Source organism: Silene latifolia, chromosome 1 (assembly GCF_048544455.1).
Source record: "Silene latifolia isolate original U9 population chromosome 1, ASM4854445v1, whole genome shotgun sequence".
Lineage (NCBI taxonomy): Eukaryota > Viridiplantae > Streptophyta > Magnoliopsida > Caryophyllales > Caryophyllaceae > Silene > Silene latifolia.
This window is the reverse complement of record NC_133526.1, coordinates 76,668,183-76,692,454: the sequence shown is the minus strand read 5'-3', so window position 1 is coordinate 76,692,454 and position 24,272 is coordinate 76,668,183. Positions and strand designations below refer to the sequence as shown.

General features: G+C 40.4%; 1 non-coding gene across 1 annotated transcript; it reads right to left on the bottom strand.

The window, feature by feature from the left end:
• Positions 1 to 12,108: 12,108 nt before the first annotated feature.
• On the bottom strand, positions 12,109 to 12,215 carry LOC141618515 (small nucleolar RNA R71). Its single transcript, XR_012531416.1, has one exon. It is a non-coding gene; the product is annotated as a small nucleolar RNA R71 (small nucleolar RNA).
• Between the last annotated feature and the right edge of the window lie 12,057 nt (positions 12,216 to 24,272).

Here is a 24,272-nt window from a genome sequence, read left to right as displayed (position 1 = left end):
TGATAGAAAGCAAGAGCCAATTTCGACCAACCTCCACCCGAGCCCACCTTAAACACCTGCCCTAATCCCGCAAAAAAAAAATATACGAAACCGACGCAACTTAAATAACTCACGATTTACACCACTAATCACGACCACCAGCAATATCCACCACTACTACCACCACTACCAGACCTAGCCCCCACAGTACCCAGCACCACCAATAACCCCGTCACGACCACCATACTGGCATTTATGCCACCCACGACCTAACAACAACAACAACAACAACAACAACAACAACAACAACAACAACAACAATAACAACAACAACAACAACAACAACAACAACAACAACAACAACAACAACAACAACAACAACAACAACAACAACAACAACAACAACAACAACAACAACAACAACAACAACAACAACAACAACAACAATTAACACTAACAACAACTCGCCCAAACCCATGTAAACAATCCGCCATATACGGCCACCACGCAGCAACCATGAGCCACCACCACCTGCTACATCACCCCACACTGAACACCAGTAATGCCACCATGACACGACCCCCAATGACACACCCTAGCAGCAACTCACGACACCCACAAATTCAAACACCTACTCGACAACCCATCAACCACCCACAAAAACCACCATCTCCGACCACCCTAACACCACCAATAGGACCGACTAATCACCACGACCCTACCCTACAAAGCCCAGGTCAGACGAGTCAGACTAGGGGTTGCAAACCCGTGTTCATCGTGTAACTAACAACCCATAACCATCATTCGAAAACCCTAATAACTACCCTCTCCCGCCGGTCAACGGTGGTCACTGGTGGGTCTGGTCACACCCTGGTGGTCCGCGGTCATGGTGACGGTCTTAGTTCGTCATACGATGGTCTAGTTTACGAGTTGTAATAATTACAAAATCAATACATTATTTTATAAGACGGTTTTACCTTGAGGCGAATAAAAGATGATAAATTCCTTTGCTTTTCTCCTTATTCTCCCTCTCTTTCTTTTATGTGATATCGTGTCCTTATGTGAGAAATAAGTTTCTTATTAGGTCATACAATCTATTTATAGTGATAAGGTGGTCTTATAGAGCGATATTAGGAAACTAACATGGATTGATGCACAAGTAAAGAAATCAAAATGAGGCCCAAATAAAGTCCAAATGATCAAGTGAAGTTGCAAGCTTAGGATTCCAAATTGTGCTTTAAGTCGGAAGAATTAAGGAGCATTAAGACGTAGCTTTGTATTCCATGCACCAATTAATCAAGAATTAAAGGCATTAAACCCGGATCACCACGACCCCGATCGGGGTGAGGTGTCCCCGATCGGGGTTGCCCCTCTTTGAGTTTTTTTTTTACGTTTCACCCCTTATTCCTATATAAGGGGTGTTGAATCCGTCATTTCGGATACCATTTTTACACACCTTCATACACTTTATTTCAGTTTTTAGAATAGTTTATATTTCCTTTAAGCATTTCCTTATTGTTATAAAAAATTTCCTTTAGGCATTTCAAGTTATTAATTCAAACTTTCCATTCAAGTTATTTGGGTTTCTCATTTGTGTTCTTCTTATTCAAGTTCTATTTACCTTGTTACGGTAATTTTGTTTCTAGCATTACTTCGTTAATTCATCCATCATTTTTATTGTTACATTGTTTTCATTATCATTATCACTTCCATATCGTTATTAGTCTATTACATTTCATTGTTAAGTTATTGTTATCATAAGTTTATTCATAGCACTTTCATAAATACATTTCATCATGTTTATTATATCATATGTTATTAGTTTAATTTTCAATATGAGCGAGTAGTTCATTTTGTCTAGGGAATAGGGAAGTCATGCACAATTAGTATTTGTTATTGTTGAATTAGGATGCTATAATATCCTTTAACCGTTTCAACCACATGCTTGTATTGTTTGCTATTCTTTGATTATTGATCACAATCTTAGATTAAATTTGTAAATTCACTTTTATAAATCGAGAGGCACGAAATTGAATTACACTAAGCATGTTTTAGTAGACCGATCTAGTAATAGCGAGAGCTCGCTAGAACATGTTCTATGGTTGACAATAAGGCTGAGAGGTGGTCGTCTTTAAACCTAAACAATTATCGTTATTATCAATTCCTAGTTTGACATGAGTATTTACATATTTGCATGTGTGACCCGACTCCCCTAGACTATTTTATGATTATTATCGATTTTACATTATATTATCACAAGTTTTAGCAATCAAACCAACACCCAATCGTTAATCAACCTTGATAAAATTCGCTCCATGACAACTTGTTTAGCAACTCCCGTCTCCTTATGTTCGACCCCTACTACTACATTCATTTGTTACTAGGGCATTTATCTTTGTTAGGTGCGTGATAGTCTATCATCGCTCTAATATGACTTTCATTTATCCAGGGGGCTTTAGCAAGACAATTCCGAGTAAATAGAGGGGTTACTATCGCGGTTTCCCGAGGTAGTATATATAAAAAACAACAATAGAAAAATAATGTAATTCTTTATTGCATAATCGTAAAATAAACTATCTTACAACTTACAGCGGAAAACTTAAATAAAATAGAATAATGCCAATATAAAGCTAGCTAATAAGCGGTCGACTCCTGTGGTGATACCCATCACGTCCAAATTTCCCAGCTAGCATCCATTGTCATGGCTCACATGTCATTACGGGTCTAATATATATATAAATGTTTATGTGGAGTTCTGACCTCACGAGAAGTGGTATGGTGCGATAGTTATAAGCTGTTATCTGAATGTTCTGTAATATATGTTGGATACGGTAACCTAGTGGAATGATGTTTAAAAAGGTAATAATTCGAGTGATCTGGCATGGCTAGTTATACTTGTATGTGTATGCATGATATATGTTTATTTCGTGAAAAGGTATGGATGGTATTCATGAGGTTCTTATCTGTTTATTCCGTACAATATGTTGTGTTGTGAGCTAGTAAAATGGTTTTGAGTAAGTTTTCTTGTCCAGGAAGTTGTCTTGAGTCAGTATGCATGAGAATAGTGTAAGTGGTTATGTCTATCGATGTGGTTGTTGTGCCTCGGGTGGTGATCCGGGCATGGTATTTCGTGTTGTGATGCGGGTATTTTCGCGCTGCGGTGCGGCTGTTAGTGGCGGTGTTGCGATGCCGTCACCGGTTGTGGTGGAGTAGGCGGGATGATTACGATACGAGTTTTCGAAAGTACATACCAGTTATACATAGATTGTTGTTTGTTTACTGTTGTTCCTTGTGAGTTTCGGTTAGACATATATAGATTGTTATTTTGTTTGTTGATGTTTCTTGCTAGTTTCAGCTTGGGAGTGAGGGTAGAATATGATATGGAAGAGAGTTGTATTTGTTTCCGTGGTTGTCATGGCATAGTGATATTCTGTTGATAGGACACAGTTGTGAGAGGTTGTTACAGTAATTTTGATCTTGTTTTAAGATGAGGCATCGGTAGACATAGTCATGGCAAGTGATTCGTAGAACATGTGTGGTAATGATCTGAAAGCTGCGGGTGGTTCATAATCTTTCGTTGAGACAGTGAGTATAGGGTGTTGGGAATTGGTGTCATGTTGAGTTATGAATGAGTTTTGTGGTAATGAAAGAAAGGAACTTGAGGATCTAGTGTGAGTGTACGTAACAAGTGTGGATCGTGAGTTATGCTTTTGGCGATAGGAGTTTTATATAGTTTATATTGAGAGGTATGTCGTGTTGCTGTAATGTGGAAGAGTTAGAGTGTCTGTTATGATCTGGATTTTGTGGTATTGGTTAGATGGCATGCAGAATGAGTTGAGGTATGAGAACTGTTTAAGTAAGAGAGCCTTGGAAATAGGAATGGTTATAGGTGTGAGGGTATAGGCGGTTATCTTTGACATGTGGTGGTGATGAAGATAATGAGAGGATATAGCTAAGGATCTAGTATTAGTGAGTTACGAGGACGTAACATGTGTCTTAAGAGGAGTAGGATGCGGCAAAGAGCGTTTTAGGGTTGTGCATGTCGTAGTATAATTGGAAGTAGAGTGTTGGTGTAGCATAAAGAATGGATTTGTATATATTGTGGTTGATAGTGTTAAAAGGTCATGGACGTGCTTGTAGTAGTTCGATGTTTAGGAATGGGAGAATACTTTGATAGTGTTGACAGTTGGATGATGATGTTTAGGAGTTGGAGAGTGTTGACAGTGGGATGATGATGTTTATGAGTGTGAGTAAACTTCGAGGACGAAGGTCCTTTTAAGGGTGGTAGAATGTAACATTCCGTTTGATATTTATGAGTGTCTTGATATTGGATTTTAAGGTTGATAATATGTTAGTGAAACGGAGCTAGAAACGTTTGTGGATGGTAGTTGGTAGTGTATGGAGTTAGTGTCGAGGGAGACTATGATGTAGTTGATACGATATCGTGAGCCATGTTGTGGAGGTAGGAATAGTTGGTGGAGTTGGTGTTACGAGTTCATATTTGTAGGTTGGAGTTTTGTTTTGAGTTGTTAGTTGCGTTGTTGTGTCTTGATCGAGTTAGTATGTTTGTTTTGGGTATGGGTTGAACTTCGGGGACGAAGTTCTTTTTAAGGAGGGAAGACTATAATACTACGGTTTTATGAGTCTTTGGGTACTCTATTGTAATACTACAGATTTTATAGGCTGGTACTCGACCGAGTATGGCCTACTCGGTCGAGTAAAGTGTGTCGTGGTCCCTGTTTGGCTACTGCCTAGGAATACTCGGCCGAGTATGTGGAATACTCGGCCGAGTAGAGGGTACTCGGCCGAGTATACTCTATACTCGACTGAGTATCCGGTCCGTCGAGTGTTTTTCCGCGGTTTGATTTGGAAATGATTAGGGCATTATATATATTACGCTAGACTGTTTCTAATTACGCTTTACAAACCTAAAAACATTCTACGACGCCCTAATCATCTCCTAAACTCTCCTTGTGTGTGGGTGATCATAGCAATTGCATTCATTCCTTTTGATTCGTCGTCGGTAAGTCCCCATCTTCATATTCACTGATTTATATTTTAGGGTTTGTTCTTGATTATGAATTGGGGGAAATGGGGGTTTTGCAGTTAGTGATTGTATTATGTGATTGTTGGTGTAGGTGAAGATGTGGTAATTGTTATGCATTTGTATGGTTGATTGCAGCGTAAGCGGATTGCGAAAAGGTAGGGTTTCCTACTCGATTCGTTAAGCGATTTAAGACGTGCTTGTGTTGTAATTGTTATTATCTGTTGATCATCGGAGTATGGGTGTTGTGATGGCGGTGGTGATGTGGTTGTGTTGTGACGGTTGTGGTGTTGTGACAGCTGTGATGCTGTGGTGTTGTGTGATTGTGGTGGAGTCGCTTGCGGGAGTGGCTTCACACCGTAGTTCGCCCTCCGTGGAACCTGTCACGGGAGGGGATGTGCACATTAAGGGACAGGGATTGTTAGTTGCTCGTTGATGAGCTGGACTTGGTGGGGATGGGCTGCGGTCACCCATCGGCGAGTGGATTACCTGTTGCGATGGGTAATCTGGCAGGGCTACACACTTCGGTGTGTAGTCGGTTACTGTGGAGGATGATCAGCCGGTTACAATATTTGTTTGTCTTATCTTGATTGAGCGGTACTGACCCCGTGTTGTTGTTTTGTAAAACCTGCGGTGATCCATTCGGGGATGGTGAGCAGATTATAACAGGTAATGCAGATGTTTAGCTATGGGACAGTCATGGGGAGTCATCACTTCGAGTCTAGCTTCCGCTGTTACGAGTTTAGCTGTCTTTGATTTCAGTTGTATTGAGTTCCTTACGCTTTTATGTTGAGTTGGTCTGAGGTTATGTAATCGTTAAACTCTTTATACTCTATTAAAGTTGTTTTGGATTGTTGCTTTTGATATACTAACATCGGGCAACCGAGATGGTAACAGCCTTTCATACTAGGGTAGTCCTTGGTAAGGTACCTTGGTATGAGGGGTTGTTACAAAGTGGTGTCAGAGCCGACGATTCCGGCACCTAAAACTAATGAACCCAATGAACTTAGGGAGTCTAAATAAAATGAACCCGGGGAGAGTTGTTTGGAGCTACCGCAAAGACTTGGGAGACGTCCCGAAGTCGCATTAAGGCCCTTACGATCTCAAGCCGGTCACATGGGGGGGGGGGACTATTATGTGTCGAGTCATGTATGTGTGTGGTACTTGGAACTTGAATGGTTGGATAATGCGGTATGAGAAGTGGTATGTGGAAACATGTGAAAAGCGTGGCGAGATTTACTGATTTGAATTTTAGTAGGGAATATGTTGGCATATTAAGTGTTTATTATGTGTCTTTCAAAAGGGTGGTGGTACATGCGTATATGATCATGATGATGTTAATGTTTGGTTGTTGGTAGTAGCATGTGATTAAGGTCATGCGTCTATATATATATGAATGTTGTGTTTAATTTTCATGTGAGTGTGATAAGAGTTCAATTATGTACTGCTTTCTTGAAGTATTGAGTTGTTGTTGTTGCCTTATGCATGTTCAAATTGTTTGGGTTTAGAAAATTTGATTTGTATGAAGATCGATTACGGAAGGGTTGTCTTAAAACTGTCATAAGTCAAGTTCTAGAAATGATATATCTGTGATTCCAAATTTAAGTGATAGCTTGTCTTCTTACGATTCTAACGATAGGTCACACGCCCAAAATGACCAAGTAACGAGTGAGATATGACTGTTTTTTAAAACGGACGATCTTTGAGAATTGTGTTGGTACTCGACCGAGTAAAGTAGTACTCGACCGAGTAAGGGCTACTCGGCCGAGTATTCCCAATACTCGACCGAGTAATCCTCTGTGATAATTACGTTTGCTTCTGGATTCAAAAACTCGGCCGAGTAATATAGTTACTCGACCGAGTATCCTGTACTCGACCTAGTATGTTATGTACTCGACCGAGTACCTCAGTGGGCGGTGATACGTGCCTAATGTATAGTCTTTTTAGCCTATTTCAGCACGTATTTCTATGCATTTTCATACTACTTTTATGGTATTTTGCCCTGAATTGGCTACTTTGGTTCGTTTTGTCCATTTTGTAGAAATGAACGCGAAAGTAGCGGAATCGTACCCTTTTTCGTCCTTTTTGCATGCATTTAGAGGAGACGGGATTGTTCCAGAGTGAGATACTGCATTTGAAGGCGTCGTGGCATGCATTACGAGGCATTTGGTGGCGGAATTGAGCTGAATTGAAGATGAAGCACTCGATCGAGCAGTTTTTCCACTCGATCGAGTGGTTTCTACACCCCAAGTTGGTCGATCGAGTACTTTTGTACTCGATCCTTAAGTTGCAGAAGGACCATTCACTCGATCGAGTAACTATTTGGTCGATCGAGTGGATTTTGCTGAAGAGTTGGTCGATCGAGTGGTTTTAATCCACTCGATCGAGTGGTTTCGATGGTTAATGGGCTTAATCAGCCCGTGTGTTAATTATTTCGCTAAACTTTGCTTGCTTTTCTATTTAAACCTATGTTAACTAGGTTAAGAACATCTTCTATCTTATCTTTTAATCTATCAAACTTCCTACTGCTAAACTTGTTACGTTGCTTTATTCCTCTTCACTGTAACTTTATTTCGGGATTGCTTTTACTCGGATTTTGTGTTCTTTACGCCGGAATCGCTTGGATTGTAATTCCTTTCTCTTCCCCTATTAATAATTAACCTTTTGTTGCTTTAATTCTTCGTTTCATTGCATTTACTTCTTTGCCCTAATTTCTTTTATGCAATTTATCGTTTATTTTATAATGTTTACTGCTGGAAAATTAAATGCTGTTAGTTTAATTAGCGATATGAGTAGCTAAACCCCTTTCATGTTGGGATTAGGGGATCTGCGGTAGAAATGTGACGATGTAGTAAATGAATTAGATGAATTGATTGTGAGACCTTGTCACTATAGCAATTTAATTGTATTTATTCGACTTAGTTGAGTGCACGCTTCTATGTCACCCTTTAATCTGGCTAAAATTAATCCTGGATTGAAAGATTGGACTAAATAGGCCTGCTATAAACAGTAGACTACCCTAATGAGGATGAAAGTTAAGTTAGTGGTATTTTAGGATAGAAAGTGGACCGAAAGGACCTTTCAACATCCGTCTCACATTAGTTCGTCTGAATCATTTACAGCTGAGTCATTGGACTACCGTAGTGAACCGAAATCCCGACATGTCCCTCTCTTCTTGATAGTTTAAACCGATTTTCTTGCTTTTATTACTCTTACTTTTATTTCTCTTCCTTTAAATCTCGTAGTTTAGAAATCAATTCAACAAAACCCCCAATTGTTACCTTAGGACTAGAATTAGATAGCTGATAATTACATTACCTCCCTGTGGATTCGATACTCGACTGCCTCTGCTACATTTTAGTTGAGACCGTTAGGTTTTATCTTTGATAGGGTTGCGATAGCCGTGTCAAATTTTGGCGCCGTTGCCGGGGAGGCAATCGTTTAAATTATTTGTTGTTTTAATTTTTAGTCCTTCTTTTAGTTTAAGGGGCATCCGTTCCTTAAACTATTCTTATATTCTATTTGTAGCTTCTTCTTATGCGCAGGTCACAGGGTGGTGAATTATTGCCTTATAATCCTGAGATTGAGAAATCTTTGCGCGAGTTGAGGCGATCAACTAGGGTATTACCGACAGAGGAAGAGCTGAGTACTCTGTCTAGTTATTACGAGAACGCTCTGTTTGAGGAGGATCCACCTTCATCTCCGTTTCAATTCATCACTGAGGCAGTCACTTCTCCGGACTTTCTAGAAATGGCTGAAGAAGCAACTATTGCCAGTCACTCTGAGCCGACAGCGGCGAATCTCTATAAGGGATTTGTATTACCAGGGGACGCAAGAAAATTCGAGCCAAAGCCGTCTTATATCAATTTGGTTGAGAGAAACCAATTTGGGGGAGCTGCAAATGAAGATGCAGCTAAGCACATGGAGACCTTTATCGATTATTGCTACTCCATACCCCCACCACCTGGCGTGACCCCGGATCAGATAAAAGAAACCATGTTTATCTTCTCACTCCGCGATGCTGCAAGGGAGTGGTATAGGAATCTAGACCGGGCTGCTCATGGGATAACAGACTGGAATTCACTAGCTTTAGCATTTTACAAGAAGTACTTTTCTGCATCGAAGACTATTGCCATTAGAGCTCAGATCACGAGCTTTAAACAAGGGCCTGATGAGAACTTTCATGAGGCATGGGTCCGTTTCAAGAAGCTGGTGCGAACCATTCCGCACCATGGTTTCGAAAAGTGGAGTTTATGCAATCAGTTCTATAACGGGCTGTATTACGATCAGAGGGCTATTTTGGATCTTTGCGACCAATGGCCGATTTCTTGAGAACATGGGAGAGACTAAGGGGTGGAAGATCATTGATGATTTGGCCACCCATAAGGTCGAATATGGGAACTCCAGAGGTAATCAAAGAAGAGCTGCTGAATCTTCTTCTGTAGCTGCACTAGAAGCTCTTACTGCGAGATTTGACAAATATGAGTTATGAGGAGCTTCCAAAGGAGGGATGTATCAGGTAAATGCTGTTTCAGACGGTTCTTTCGTCTGTAGAAGATGTGGAGCTGAGGGGCATGTTTCAGAGAATTGTCCTAGTCCTTTTGAGCAATGTGCTGCCTTTCAACATTTGATGTGACCATAATTGGCGCATATTTAGCCCCCGAATTAGCCTTGTTTCCATGCTTTTTAGTGCTTATTTGGGTCATTTCTTATCTTTAGTCCTTTGTTTTGCATATTCTTTGAGATTTTGATCCCTTGGTAGGAAAGGAGTAAGAATCTTGCATTTTCATGGCAAAACGAGACTAAATTGATCGAATTCAATGACCAAGCATCAAGGAGAGACAAGATTAGAAGGCCTTTGTACATATCATAGTAGAAGAGCAATGTTGAGGAAAGATCCTTGAGTCCCCAAGGAAATCCCCAAGGAATTTATGAAGAAAAGGGAAGAAAAGAAGAAGTTACTATCTTTGACCGACAATCCGAGCGGATTGTCAACAATCCGTCCGTCCGCACAATCCGAGCGTCCCACGCGAGAATCCGCTCGGATTCCCCTCAACAATCCGCCCGGATTCCCCAGAATCCGCTCGGATTCCACCGCCCAAATCCGTCCGTCCCGACCTTATTCCGCCAGGATTTCTTCACAAAGACGGATTGTCTTCTTCAAGCTACGAAAAGAGAAGCCCTTCTCTCGAGAAATACCGGGTCCTCCTTGCTCAACTTAAAAGTGTAATTACTAGTTTAGCCCTTAGTTAACCCTAATGCATCCTCCCTAATTTTCACTATAAATACCCCATTAGGCTAATTAGAGGAGCATGTTCTTCTTATCAATAATTAGTGTAGTTAATATCAATCAAATCTCTCTTCAATATTGTAATCAAGTATTAATCAAGTTTTAATCCAAGTTTTATTTCTTTAATCTCTCTTTTGTTCATCCTTTATTTTGGGTAATTGAAGATTATTTGGGTTATTATTGGGGGATTGACAACCTCTCAATCTAGCATTCAAGTACTTCTATTATTCTTGCTTTGTTATTGGAATCATTAGTAGGTATAATCTCTTAATCCCTTTTTAATTATTGTTAATTACTTTCATTTATTCATCATGTTTCATATTGTTGGTATGATTGACAACCTTGATAGCATGATCAACATGATAATGAGTGAGTAGTCTCTTAGCTAGGGTTAATGGGTGATTAGGGGAAACCAACATGGGGAATGATTCATGCTTAAATTAATATGCTTTCATGTTTTATTTGCTTGCTTGTCTTGATCTCAACTCATGCACATGTTATATTTGATGAAATGCTAAGCCTATGAATCCTTGCATTTACTATCATCTTCTATCTTTTCAATGAGACTTGTAAGACATAACCCAACTCGAGTCTCATTAGACCATGCATGTTGTTGAGTAGGGAAGATTAAGTCGACTTGTAGGTGTTGTACAATCTAATCGATTCGGCTCCGGGACCCAAACTTTCCTAGGATTGTAAGATATAACCCAACTCAATCCATCACAACAATAATTGCTTGCTTATAATTTGAGAACATGTTTGTATGATCATATCCCATGATTCCCCTATGATCCCATGACACCCTAGTGCCTTTAATCAATTGTTTACACCCCTTTAATTCATCTTGCTTGTTTATTTTCATTGTTATTCTAGTTTAGTAACCTTCTACATCAACCCAATTTGTGACACCCCTTAGACACCACTAGTTACAATAGAAATCTCATTTCAACTCCCGTCCCTTGGGATCCGACCTTTACTTGCCTCTTTACTAATTGTAGAGTTGCTTGTTAAGCTATAAATTGTGTTTTGATTCGACCGTGACCAACGACCACATCTTAATTTGTGAACACTTAGCGGAGTCGCATCAAAAATGGCGCCGTTGCCGGGGACGGTGTTTGTTTGACTTAGATTTCCTTTTTGTTATTAGTTGTGTCTTTCTTCGCCTTGAGGAAGTAAAACCCCTCAAGGTTTGTTCTAATTGTTTTTGAGTTGTTTGATATTTTGCATGTCTAGAAGGTTACAAAGTGATTTGTTACCTTTTGACCGTGAAATCGAAAGAACCTTGACGAACAATAGGAGACTTGTTAGGAGGAATTTGAGAGGTGTTGGTGAAGTTGTCCAACCCACTAGTGAGTTTGTCAATCCTTTCGCAATAGAAGGAGAAGAAAACCCATTACACAATACCCCACAAAATCCACCTACAATGCCAAAATTCTCGTCACACTCCGTACCCACCGAGGAGAATCTACCAAATGGTACTCCTACACCGCAACATCTCACCGGAAATTTTATTGCCAAGTCCGCCTTCATCCAACTAGTTGAGAGGAGCCAATTTGGGGGGATGCCTAGTGAGGACCCTCATTCTCATATGGAAACCTTTTGCGATTATTGTGATGCTATCTCTCAAACGGGCGTGACTCAAGACCAAATTAGATGGGTCTTATTTCCTTTTTCCTTAATCGGCACCGCAAAGCAATGGTTGAAGGGCCTTGATAAGGCCACCCTTGGAATAGATTCTTGGAAGAATTTGGCTTTAGCTTTCTACAAAAAATTCTACCCACCGGAAAAGACCAACATGCTAAGAGCTTAAATTACGGGTTTTAAGCAAAGGGATGAAGAGTCTTTGTATGAAGCTTGGGAGCGGTTCAAAGGAATTTGTCGCTCATGTCCTCACCATGGACTTAGCGAATGGTTTTTGGTGCAACAATTTTGGAATGGTTTATATGAAGATTCTAGGAACATTCTCAATATGGGATCAAATGGAATGTTCACCGAAGTTGATGACAATCAAACATGGAACAAGATTGAGGAAATGGCGGTCCATAACTCACAATATAGTAGACCTCGCAAGGCTACTAGAGGAGGAAAGCATGAAGTGGACTCCGTTACTCAATTGGGTGCTCAACTTAGTGCTCACATTGACACAATCAACTTGAAGTTTGAACAAGCTATGGCTAGACTTGAGGAAAACTCAAAATCATCGAAGCATCATGTTAATGCCATGACGGCATCCTCATCAATCCCAAGTGGGATATGTGAGAATTGTGGAACTTTGGGACATGACCAAGGTGAATGTAGGGGAACAAATGAACAAGTGAATGCTTTCCAAGCATACAAGAGTGGTACCCCTTATTCCAACTTTTACAATGAAAACACCAAATTCCATCCAAATCTCTCATACAAAAGCCAAAATGTTCAAAACCCTCAAACAACATACACTCCACCACCCATGAGAAATCAAAATCAAAGACCCTTTTACAATCAAAACCAAGGTTACCAAAATCAAAATCCATACAATCACCAAAATGACCAAGGTTTTGATGTCCAAAAAGCGGTCCTCCAAATGCAAAAGAATCAACAAGAATTTTTCACCCAAATGCAAAAAGATAGCCAAGCAAAAGAAACCACCATCAACAACATTCTAGCTCACACCAAGATGTTGGAAACACAATTGACTCAACTAGCATCTTCAAGCTCACAAAGACAAAAGGGGCAATTACCACCTCAGAGTAATCCCCCTAGACATGAAACGGTTAGTGCCATTCACTTGAGAAGTGGTACAAGGTATGAAGCACCGAAGAAGCAAGTTGAGGATGAAGTTGTGGAAGCTAGTGAAAAGGAAGAAATTGTGCAAAACTCCAAAGATGGAGAATCATCAAAAGAAGAAAGTTCAAAGAAAAATGAAGACAAGGCCAAGGAGAAGGAGCCCATTGTGATTAGACTTCCTTTTCCAAGTCGTCAAGCCAAGCCCAAATTTGATGATCAACTTGGAAAGTTCATGGAAATTGTGAAGAATTTAGAAGTCTCAATTCCTTTCACGGAATTAATCAATCACGTTCCGGCCTATGCGAAGTACATGAAAGATATCCTCACAAAGAAGAAGTCGATCCGGAAACTTGAGACTATCGCCTTCACTAAGGTGAGCAGTGCAATACTTCAAGGGAGTTCACCTCCAAAGTTGAAGGATCCGGGAAGCTTCTCAATACCGTGTACCATTGGTGACACGACGATCAACAAAGCCTTATGTGATCTAGGGGCTAGTGTGAGTGTCATGTCGTACTCGGTAAGTAAAAGGTTGGGGATGGGAGAGCTTAAATGCACCAACATCACACTCCAAATGGCCGATAGATCGACGAAGACACCGTTAGGGATATGGGAAGATGTCCCCGTGCGAATTGGGAAGTTTTTCATCCCGGTGGACTTTGTCATTGTTGATATGGAGGAAGATTCCAACATTCCAATCATCCTAGGAAGACCTTTCCTACACACCGCCGGTGCGGTGATTGATGTGAAACATGGAGAGCTCACTCTAGAAGTGGGAGATGAAAGCATAACTTTTAATCTTGACAAGACCATGAGAGCTCCTCATTTGCATGAGCCATGTTTCATGATTGATCATTATAGCCGAAAAGATGAGAGGAAGAAATCGGAACTCCAATGGAAGAAGAAAATTGAAGATGCTCCATTCAAAGAGCAAGTGAATTGTGACAAGGAGAGCTTGCAAAGCTCATCAAAATCCACCAAGGAAGAAGAGGATGGCCTCATTGGCCAAGAGAAGAAATTGGGAGAGTTGTCTCCATCTAAGCAAGAGATTTTCAATGATCAACTCAATGAAGTTTGTGGTCTTTGGGACGACGAATTTGAAGGGATTTTTAATCCCTACATTGGACATGTCATCGATCATGATCAACAACAAGGGCCACGGTCTATTGAGGACCTCTACCATAATAATGAACAAGCTTTTGATTACTTCTTCAAGGTGTTGAGCAACATCAACAACACCTTGAACATGCCCCCTTGACATCTCATCAAGAATGAGAGTTTGGTGGAGTCCTCCTTAAACCACCACTTGTAAATATTTCTAACTCCCTAACTTACATTTAAATTCTTGTATTGCATTTTTGTCATTTTTGGATTTTTATTTACTTTGATCAAAATAATTGTCATATAAGAGAGAAGTGAGGGAGGGACTAACAATTTCAATTGATGTGTAGTGCTTTACCTTAGTGTGGGGATGGCAATTGCCTGGGCTATCCATGCCTTAGTAGTGCCCCCACAATGAAGAACACAAGACTTGAAGAGAGAATGGAAGAATGATAAAGGGAATGCGCTGTGCACGGGTGGAACTGAATCCGTGTACATAGGGGAAGAATCTGAGCGGATTCTCCAGAATCCGCCCGTCTTATGCAATCCGAGCGTCCTGCAGAAAAGACGCCCGTCCTGAACTGAGCTGAATTTTGAAATTTTCTTGACTGTTAAAGAATCCGAGCGGATTTCTGAAAATCCGCCCGTCTTGAAGAATCCGTCCGTCCAGGAGAAAAGACGTCCGTCTTTGCAACTGAGGAAAACAAGCAAATTTCTCTGGACAGAAATCCGTCCGTCTTTGAAGAAATCTGCCCGTCCCTTAACAGAAGAATCCGAGCGTATTCTACAGAATCCGCCCGTCTTTAGGCGAGTTTTTGCAAAAGTAGAAGAAGCAGAATCCGCACGGATTGAGCCTAATCCGCACGGATTGCCCCTGCAGTTTTGAAAATTTCGGCCTCTTTAAAACCCCTCCCACCTTCATTCATTCATTCATTCATTCATAAACACTACCCACAACATCAAAACCCTCATCCTCTCCATCATAAAAACAAAAACCCTCAACAACATTCAACAAAAACAAATCAAACCATCCTTCCAACAACAAATTAATCACTCCTTCTTCAACAAAAATCAAAACCAAGAACAAAATCTTCAACCTTTGAGTCGATTTTTGTTTTCATAAAGGCAAAGCCTTTCACCTTCAAATCGATTTGGGCATACTACAAAGTGAAGATTTTTCATTCTTTTCTTGGTTAGTTCATCAATGGCAAGGACTAAGGATGCAACAAAGGCAACAAAGGCACCAAAGGCTAAGGCACTCTCACAAAGGCAAAAGGCTCTTCAAACAAAGAAAGCTTTGGCTATGGTGGTAGCAACACCAAACTTGGAAGTGCAACAACAACAACAACCTTCTATGGGAGCAACAACACCTTCTACTCCGATAATTAATCAACTTTTGCATTATCCGGAGGTAACTTTTATTTCCGATACCCATAGAAATACCTTTGTCAAGTTTGCTATGAAGTCATTACAATCCACCAAATTCATATGTGAGGATACCTTGGAAAAATTGGGTGTTCTTGAACAAACAAAAGCCTTTTTCAAAGCCATGGGGTTGAAGAAATTGTTTGAAACAAAGGAATTGACATACCCCTCCCTTGTCTTGGAATTTTTAAGTTCTTTGAAAGTCACCAAAGTTGAGAATAGGGAAAATCTCGAGTTTCGTCTAGCTAATGTTAGTAGACGCATTACCTTTAAGGAATTAGGTGGAATTTTGGGTCTTAGTGATGAATCGAGTTATCTTAAGCATTATGGAAAGTATGACCCCGAGCCTCTTTGGGAGGCAATCTCCGGGAAGAAATTTGAGGATTTTCATGCTTGTCGTGCTCTTTTGGTCCATCATCCGGGCATAAGAGTATGGCACAAGGTTGTGGGAAATACCATAATTGCTAGGAAAGACACCAATCATTTCACAAGACTTGATTTTATTCTCCTTGAATCGGCTTTGAATATCGGAAGAATTCATACCAAGCCTTACAATTCTTTGAGGCTCTTGGTAGATAGATGGCTTAATGTTGATAGTGGGAAGAATGGCACGACCGTTATTGTCAATGGCGGCCTAGTCACACTCCTAGCCAAGCACTTTGATCCTAACTTCAATAAGGATAACAAGTACAAAGCAAAGGAAGGTGGCCATCTTATTGATATGCATATTATGATTCACAAGTTCAAGTGGGTTGCTCAAAACCCCCTTGACACTAAGTATGGATGGCTAACTAGTGAAGCTAGATCGTTCACCTTGCCCTCGAAGATTTGTCGTCTAAGCGTCCACCGGACCAATTATCTACTTCCCCTTTCCGAAGAAGCCGAGTATATCATTCAACAACAAAAGGGTGATCTTGAAACCCCCTCCTCTTCCATTGTCATACCACCTTACCCCTTTGAGTATGAAGAGTTCAAGCCGGAAGGAATTGAAGTTGGGAAAGACTATGTGACTCTTCTCATGCAACCAATGCACAAGCAAGCCTATGAAGATCGTAAAAATGCTTATTTGGCTCAATATCCACCCCTCCTACATTTAGCTAGGCAAGGACTCCTTGATCCATCTTGTCCTTTGCCTAGTTGGGCGGATAGAGAAGTCTTATTTCCGGGTGCATCTAGGGTCGTTGTGGGAGACAATGAGGTTGTTGGAAATGATGAAGAAGTTGATGATAATATTGAGGAAGATGCAAGTGAAGATGGAGAAAGAAATGGTGAAGATGATGATGAGCAAGATGAGGAAGAAAGTGAAGAAGCAAATGACAAGGAAAGTGGCAATGTGACCACTTCTCATGAGGGCAGTGATGATGATGATAGCATGATGGAAGACTAGCAAGCCTTGGAGACTCCTAATCTCCCATGGTTTGTCTATATCTCTTTGTATTTTATTTCATTTTGATCATTGTTGGTTTAGTCCTAGCAACATCAAAGGACTCACACCTCGGTACCATTGAGGTGTTCTTATTTTATTGTTCCCGTTTGTAAAATCCAAAATGACAAACTAGTTTCATGCATAGCATAGTGTGAGCATGAACTATACCCATCCTTGGACATTAGCAATAGTGTCTCACTCGGTTTGGGGAAGTTAATGCATACGCAACGGGAGGTAATCTAAATTATCCTCTCCGTCATAACAAAAACCATGCATCATGTAGTGTAGCTTAGTATAGAATTGCATTTAGTATAGAAATCATGCATCATCTTTGCATAATTTCCATCATTTTGGCCATTGAGGACAATGCCCATATTAGTGTGGGGATGAGAATTCTAACATTTAACTCTTATTCAAAAACCCATAAAAATTGAAAAATTTCAAAAATCATAAAAATTGAAAAAATTGAAAACCCAAAAACAAGTTCATTTCCTTTGTATATATTGTCTTGTATATATTGTGTTTGTTTTATCCTTGTTCACATTGATTGACTACGCCACATCCGAGACATGAGGATATTGAAGACCGCATGGTATGATCTTTCCAATCTCCTTTTTCCTCTTTATGTTAATGACTATGTGGTTTTATTTTGATTGATGCGGTATAACAATGTGAATCTAGGACTTGCATTTAGATTGTATGTCATATTAGTTGGTAGAATCATATGCATTAGGATGTTTATATGCTAGTTGCATCATGGCATGTAGTTGCATGTTAGAAAAATTTTGCGAAACCGTCTACTTGGGAAGCTTGACAAGTGTATATAGGCCCTAGTAGATGCCCTTTGTTCTTAAGACTTTGCTTGTTAGAATGCTTGTAAAACACCCTAGGATGTGTCATGCTAGTATCCTTTGACCCATGGTTTAAGGCCGAGTCAAGAGTACCTTGTGGTGTGATAACTCCTTGGCTACCGTTTATTCCAAGGTGACCCTTGAAACCATGCACCCATACATCCATCATCCATGTTCTACCATACATTTTGTCAACAAAAGGGAATGGGCACAAAAAGAAATCAATTTGAGTTCAATGAAATGAAAAGTGAAAGAAAGTTTGCAAAAATGCATCAAATGAAAAGAGGAGGAAAAATAGAACTCCTAAGCTTCAAATACAAGGCACCCTCGTTACTAATTGGGGTGACTTTGAAAATGTTCAAAAAGAAATGCAAAAAAAAAAAAAAAAAAAAAAGTTGTCAAGTATTGAAATGCCAAAAATCAAAAAGAAATGGCAAAGAAAGTGTTCTCAAATGTCAAATGCCACAAGAAATTGGGGGGAAAAACAAAAACAAAAGCAAACTCCCAAAATGAAACTCAAATATCTATTGGTCCCTTTATCCATCTTATCCATTTTTGTGCATGGTAGAGAGGGGACGACCCTTCTTCTTGTCTAGGCAAGAGGGGGAATTCCGCGATCCTCCAGTGTTTCTAACACCATAGGGAGTCTACTCTTGACAAAAGCATTTAACGATTGAGGACAAAGGTACCCTAGCTTGACACAACTTGGAGGTGATTTATTGGTATCCTTCTAGGCTTAGTAGTTTGAACAAATTGCATCTATGAAGGATTGTGTACCCTTGAATTGCTTCCCTTGTAGATAATTTCCGCCACTTAATGAGGGAGTGGCTATTCTTTTTGTAGATTCATCCATTATGTGTTTTTGTGTGCTTAATGTTTGGATGTGTCGCCATTTTGGCAAGACCCACCTTGCCTTGCAAGAAGGCATCCTACCTCATGGTTGTCTTGTTGTGAGTTGAAGGGGCGGAGTGAGACCCGCTAATTGTCTCATATCGGCTATATTATTAGGATAGGTTAGTATTGGTCCTAGTCTTTGTCACCTCTTTACTCGGGACGAGCAAAGGTTCAGTTTGGGGATATTTGATGTGACCATAATTGGCGCATATTTAGCCCCCGAATTAGCCTTGTTTCCATGCTTTTTAGTGCTTATTTGGGTCATTTCTTATCTTTAGTCCTTTGTTTTGCATATTCTTTGAGATTTTGATCCCTTGGTAGGAAAGGAGTAAGAATCTTGCATTTTCATGGCAAAACGAGACTAAATTGATCGAATTCAATGACCAAGCATCAAGGAGAGACAAGATTAGAAGGCCTTTGTACATATCATAGTAGAAGAGCAATGTTGAGGAAAGATCCTTGAGTCCCCAAGGAAATCCCCAAGGAATTTATGAAGAAAAGGGAAGAAAAGAAGAAGTTACTATGCTGACTGACAATCCGAGCGGATTGTCAACAATCCGTCCGTCCTGCACAATCCGAGCGTCCCACGCCAGAATCCGCTCGGATTCCCCCTCAACAATCCGCCCGGATTCCCCAGAATCCGCTCGGATTCCACCGCCCAAATCCGTCCGTCCCGACCTTATTCCGCCCGGATTTCTTCACAGCACGGATTGTCTTCTTCAAGCTACGAAAAGAGAAGCCCTTCTCTCAGAAAATACCGGGTCCTCCTTGCTCAACTTAAAAAGTGTAATTACTAGTTTAGCCCTTAGTTAACCCTAATGCATCCTTCCTAATTTTCACTATAAATACCCCATTAGGCTAATTAGAGGAGCATGTTCTTCTTATCAATAATTAGTGTAGTTAATATCAATCAAATCTCTCTTCAATATTGTAATCAAGTATTAATCAAGTTTTAATCCAAGTTTTATTTCTTTAATCTCTCTTTTGTTCATCCTTTATTTTGGGTAATTGAAGATTATTTGGGTTATTATTGGGGTATTGACAACCTCTCAATCTAGCATTCAAGTACTTCTATTATTCTTGCTTTGTTATTGGAATCATTAGTAGGTATAATCTCTTAATCCCTTTTTAATTATTGTTAATTACTTTCATTTATTCATCATGTTTCATATTGTTGGTATGATTGACAACCTTGCTAGCATGATCAACATGATAATGAGTGAGTAGTCTCTTAGCTAGGGTTAATGGGTGATTAGGGGAAACCAACATGGGGAATGATTCATGCTTAAATTAATATGCTTTCATGTTTTATTTGCTTGCTTGTCTTGATCTCAACTCATGCACATGTTATATTTGATGAAATGCTAAGCCTATGAATCCTTGCATTTACTATCATCTTCTATCTTTTCAATGAGACTTGTAAGACATAACCCAACTCGAGTCTCATTAGACCATGCATGTTGTTGAGTAGGGAAGATTAAGTCGACTTGTAGGTGTTGTACAATCTAATCGATTCGGCTCCAGGACCCAAACTTTCCTAGGATTGTAAGATATAACCCAACTCAATCCATCACAACAATAATTGCTTGCTTATAATTTGAGAACATGTTTGTATGATCATATCCCATGATTCCCCTATGATCCCATGACACCCTAGTGCCTTTAATCAATTGTTTACACCCCTTTAATTCATCTTGCTTGTTTATTTTCATTGTTATTCTAGTTTAGTAACCTTCTACATCAACCCAATTTGTGACACCCCTTAGACACCACTAGTTACAATAGAAATCTCATTTCAACTCCCGTCCCTTGGGATCCGACCTTTACTTGCCTCTTTACTAATTGTAGAGTTGCTTGTTAAGCTATAAATTGTGTTTTGATTCGACCGTGACCAACGACCACATCTTAATTTGTGAACACTTAGCGGAGTCGCATCAACATTACAGGCAGACAAATACTTATTATGAGCCGAATGTCCATCCCAATTTGAGGTGGACAAGCCAAAATGTGCTCAATCCTACTCATCCTCCGAACCAGCAGCAGCCGTATATTCCTCCACACAAGAATCAACAAGGCTTTCAGAAGTCTCCGTCTTTCAATCCTCCTAACCATTGTGCATCATCTTCCGGTGGGGTGAGTGAAATAGGTGAGATAAAGTCTATGTTGCAATCCATTACAAAGCAGTTGCAGCTGAGTGATCAACAAAATCAACAGAAGGACGCGTCTATTAAGGCACTTGAAACTCAAGTTGCCCAATTGGCCGCGAATCAATCCTCGAGAAAGCAGGGTTATTTACCGACTCAAAATGAGAAGAATCCTCATGAGACGGTAAATCTGATAGAATTGAGAAGCGGTCTTTCTTATGAGGGACCAGAAGTGTTGAAATCAGACCCAAGGAAGTCTAAAACTGATGATGAACAGTGTTCTGCCAAAAATAACGAGCTGTCAGCCAAGAAAGTGCTCGATCGACTGATTTCAGGTGGTCGATCGAGTAGAAATGATGAAGAAACGGGTCGATCGAGTGGTTTTTATGCTCGATCGAGTGAAGAGCAAAGTGGAGTTGGTCGATCGAGTGGAAATTGTACTCGATCGACTGACATTGATGAAGGAACTGCTCGATCGAGTGAGCAAATTGGTCGATCGAGTAGTATTGACGACGGGAAGCTTATTCGAGAGCCTGCTAGTGCTCGTTTAAGCGAGATATCACCGGAAAGACCTCGTTCGAGAGGTAAGAAGCGTCCAAAGGATACAGAACTTGCACCGGAAGATACATTGGAAGCGAGGAACAAGGGACTTGAGATACCCATCACGGTTCCCTTCCCGAGGCGGCTGCAAAATACAAAAGCTAATCAACAGTTTGGCAAATTTGTCGAACTTTTGAAGAGCTTGGAAGTCATTGTGCCGTTCACTGAATTGCTGACAAAGGTACCCTCTTATTTAAAGTTTATGAAAGAAATTTTATCGCGTAAGAGGACTATTAATGATAGTGAGACCGTAGCTTTGACTGAGGTGGGGTCAGCCCTATTTCAAAATAAGTTACCTCCTAAGCAATCAGACCCGGGTAGTTTTTCAATTCCGTGTCATATCGGTATGCATTTGATTGATAACGCGCTATGCGATTTAGGCGCTAGCGTGAGTGTCTTACCGTTATCTCTGGCTAAGAGATTTGGTTTGACGAAGCTTAGTTGTACCAACATGACTGTCCAGATGGCCGACCGTAGTTTATCACGGCCACTAGGTGTAGTACAAGACGTACCTGTTCAGATCGGGAAGTTCTTTATTCCCGTAGATTTCGTCGTCTTAGATATCCCCGAAGATACACACACCTCTATTATTTTAGGGAGACCATTTTTGTCCACTGCCCGTGCAGTAATAGACGTCGGGGGCAAGACTTTGACCTTTCAGGTAGGGGACGAGGAGCTGATTTTTCATCAGTCTAAGTTCCGGAGAGCTCCCATGTAAGCCCAGCCTTGCAATGCTCTCTCTTCTATTGACCCTATTATTGACACTCCAGATGAAAATTTGGAGAATCGTGCTGCTATTGTTAACCCTCCGCCTCAGACTGAGAGCAAAAAGGAGGAAAGTTCGTCTGTTTTCCTTGCTGCAGGTACAGATGAAAGCAATGAAGGAGCTGTCAAAGGACATGGTGTAATTATTATCAATCAAATTGAAGATGATGACGCTAAAGCTGGTGATAAAGGAGCAAGGACGAGGAAAGTTCGCGCTTACGTAGATGTGAACTACTCCCCTCCTACCGTTTCAAGTGATAATTCATGCTCATGGAAGATGAAGAGGACAGTCAATGTTGCTGAGATGACGTCCTCCAGTCAGGAGCCCTCCGAGGGGCTACTGAAATTTGTTGGGAATTAAACGGGGAAATGCCCCGTGTAACACTTTGTAATAGATAATTTTTGAATTTCTTTTGAATTTGTTTTATTGCGTTCTAATTAGGACAATTAGTTTTAGACAGTTTTTAGCATAGACGTAAGACTATAGACTGTTCTTATGCGTATTTGGCATATTGGGAAATTTTTGCGTGTGTTTTTATGCAGGTTTGGGGAATTTTTTACGCATTCCAAGGAAGAAAGACGAAAATTCAAGAGCATACGCGAGAAAAGTCCTCGATCGAGTACTTTTTGTACTCGATCGAGTGAAAAGTTGGTCGACCGAGTGCTTTTTCCCAGTCGATCGAGTAAGCAATAAGTGGGATTGGTCGATCGAGTAAAAGTTTACTCGACCAAGCAGCTGGACCATAAAAGTGCTCGATCGAGTGTATTAAAACCACTCGATCGAGTGAAATGAACAGTATACAGGGAGTATTTTGCCTTATACTCTATTGTTTTGTTCTAACTTTCATTTTCCCCTAAATTTTCGTCTAATAAACCCTATATTGCGATTCAACTCCCCCAAATCCCCAATTTCTTGCCCAAATCACCAAATCCGCTTCCTACATTCCATTGTTTGCATATTAATCTTCAAAAGCCCCTTATTTTCCCCTTCATTTGTGTTGATTATCTCGGTTTTAAAAGGGTTTTAGGGTTTGCGGTTTTAAGCTCGAAAAATCGCTATTGTTGCTTGTTTATTTGAAGATTAATTGCAATTGTAGGATCATTCTCATCACGTAAGCATTTCTTTTACCTTCTTTGTATCTTGATTTCGATTATTTGAAATTTTCTGAGGTAAAAATCGAATTTAGGGTTTGAATATCCATTGTAGGTCGATTTTTCGACATTAATTAAGTTTATTGCCCTTGCTTAGCTTGCTTGATGATCATAATTCCCCTTCCTCGCTGTCTTGCATGCTTAATTCGAATTTCACATGATTTTTGTGGTTTGGTTCAGGACAGTCGAATTTTTCGACTGTCACTTCGGTTTTGCTGTTGTATCTTGCCTAGTTAGCATCTGTCACTGCGATTTTGCTGTTGATTGTTAGCTGAAATCGCACTCCCGTCGATGCTTAGAAATGTTTTCACTGAACCTTTGCACAAAAACTGCAATTAGAGTTGTTAAGTCGAATTTTTCGACTGTCAGACGGTTTATATGCTGCATTGCTTTATTTAACCTCAGTTGTTCTCACTTGATACTGTTGTTAACTGCCACCCCGTCCCTTATCGCCATTACATGCTGTATTCGAATTTGTTTGAGGATTGTTAGGAATTCTATGCTGTAGAGTCGAATTTTTCGACTTTTAGGGGATTCATATGCTGTCACATGCTGGTTTTACGTGCTGTTTTAGCCACGGTTAGCAGCTATTTTCTTATCATACCCCTTACCCTCTGTTGCAGGATGGATTCTAGTTCTTTACCATCTACTAGTTCGTCCTCCAGCCCGTCCTTGAGTGAGTCAGTGGCCCCTGCTGTTGCCACTACCACCGCCTTAGTCACCACTGCAGCCCCAGTTTTCCTTGTTTCAGCTGCAGGGACGGTTTTTACTCCGGCTAGCTCAGCTGCTAGCCCAGTTCAGGCTACCTCTTCCTCTACGGTCACCACCACAGCTAGCA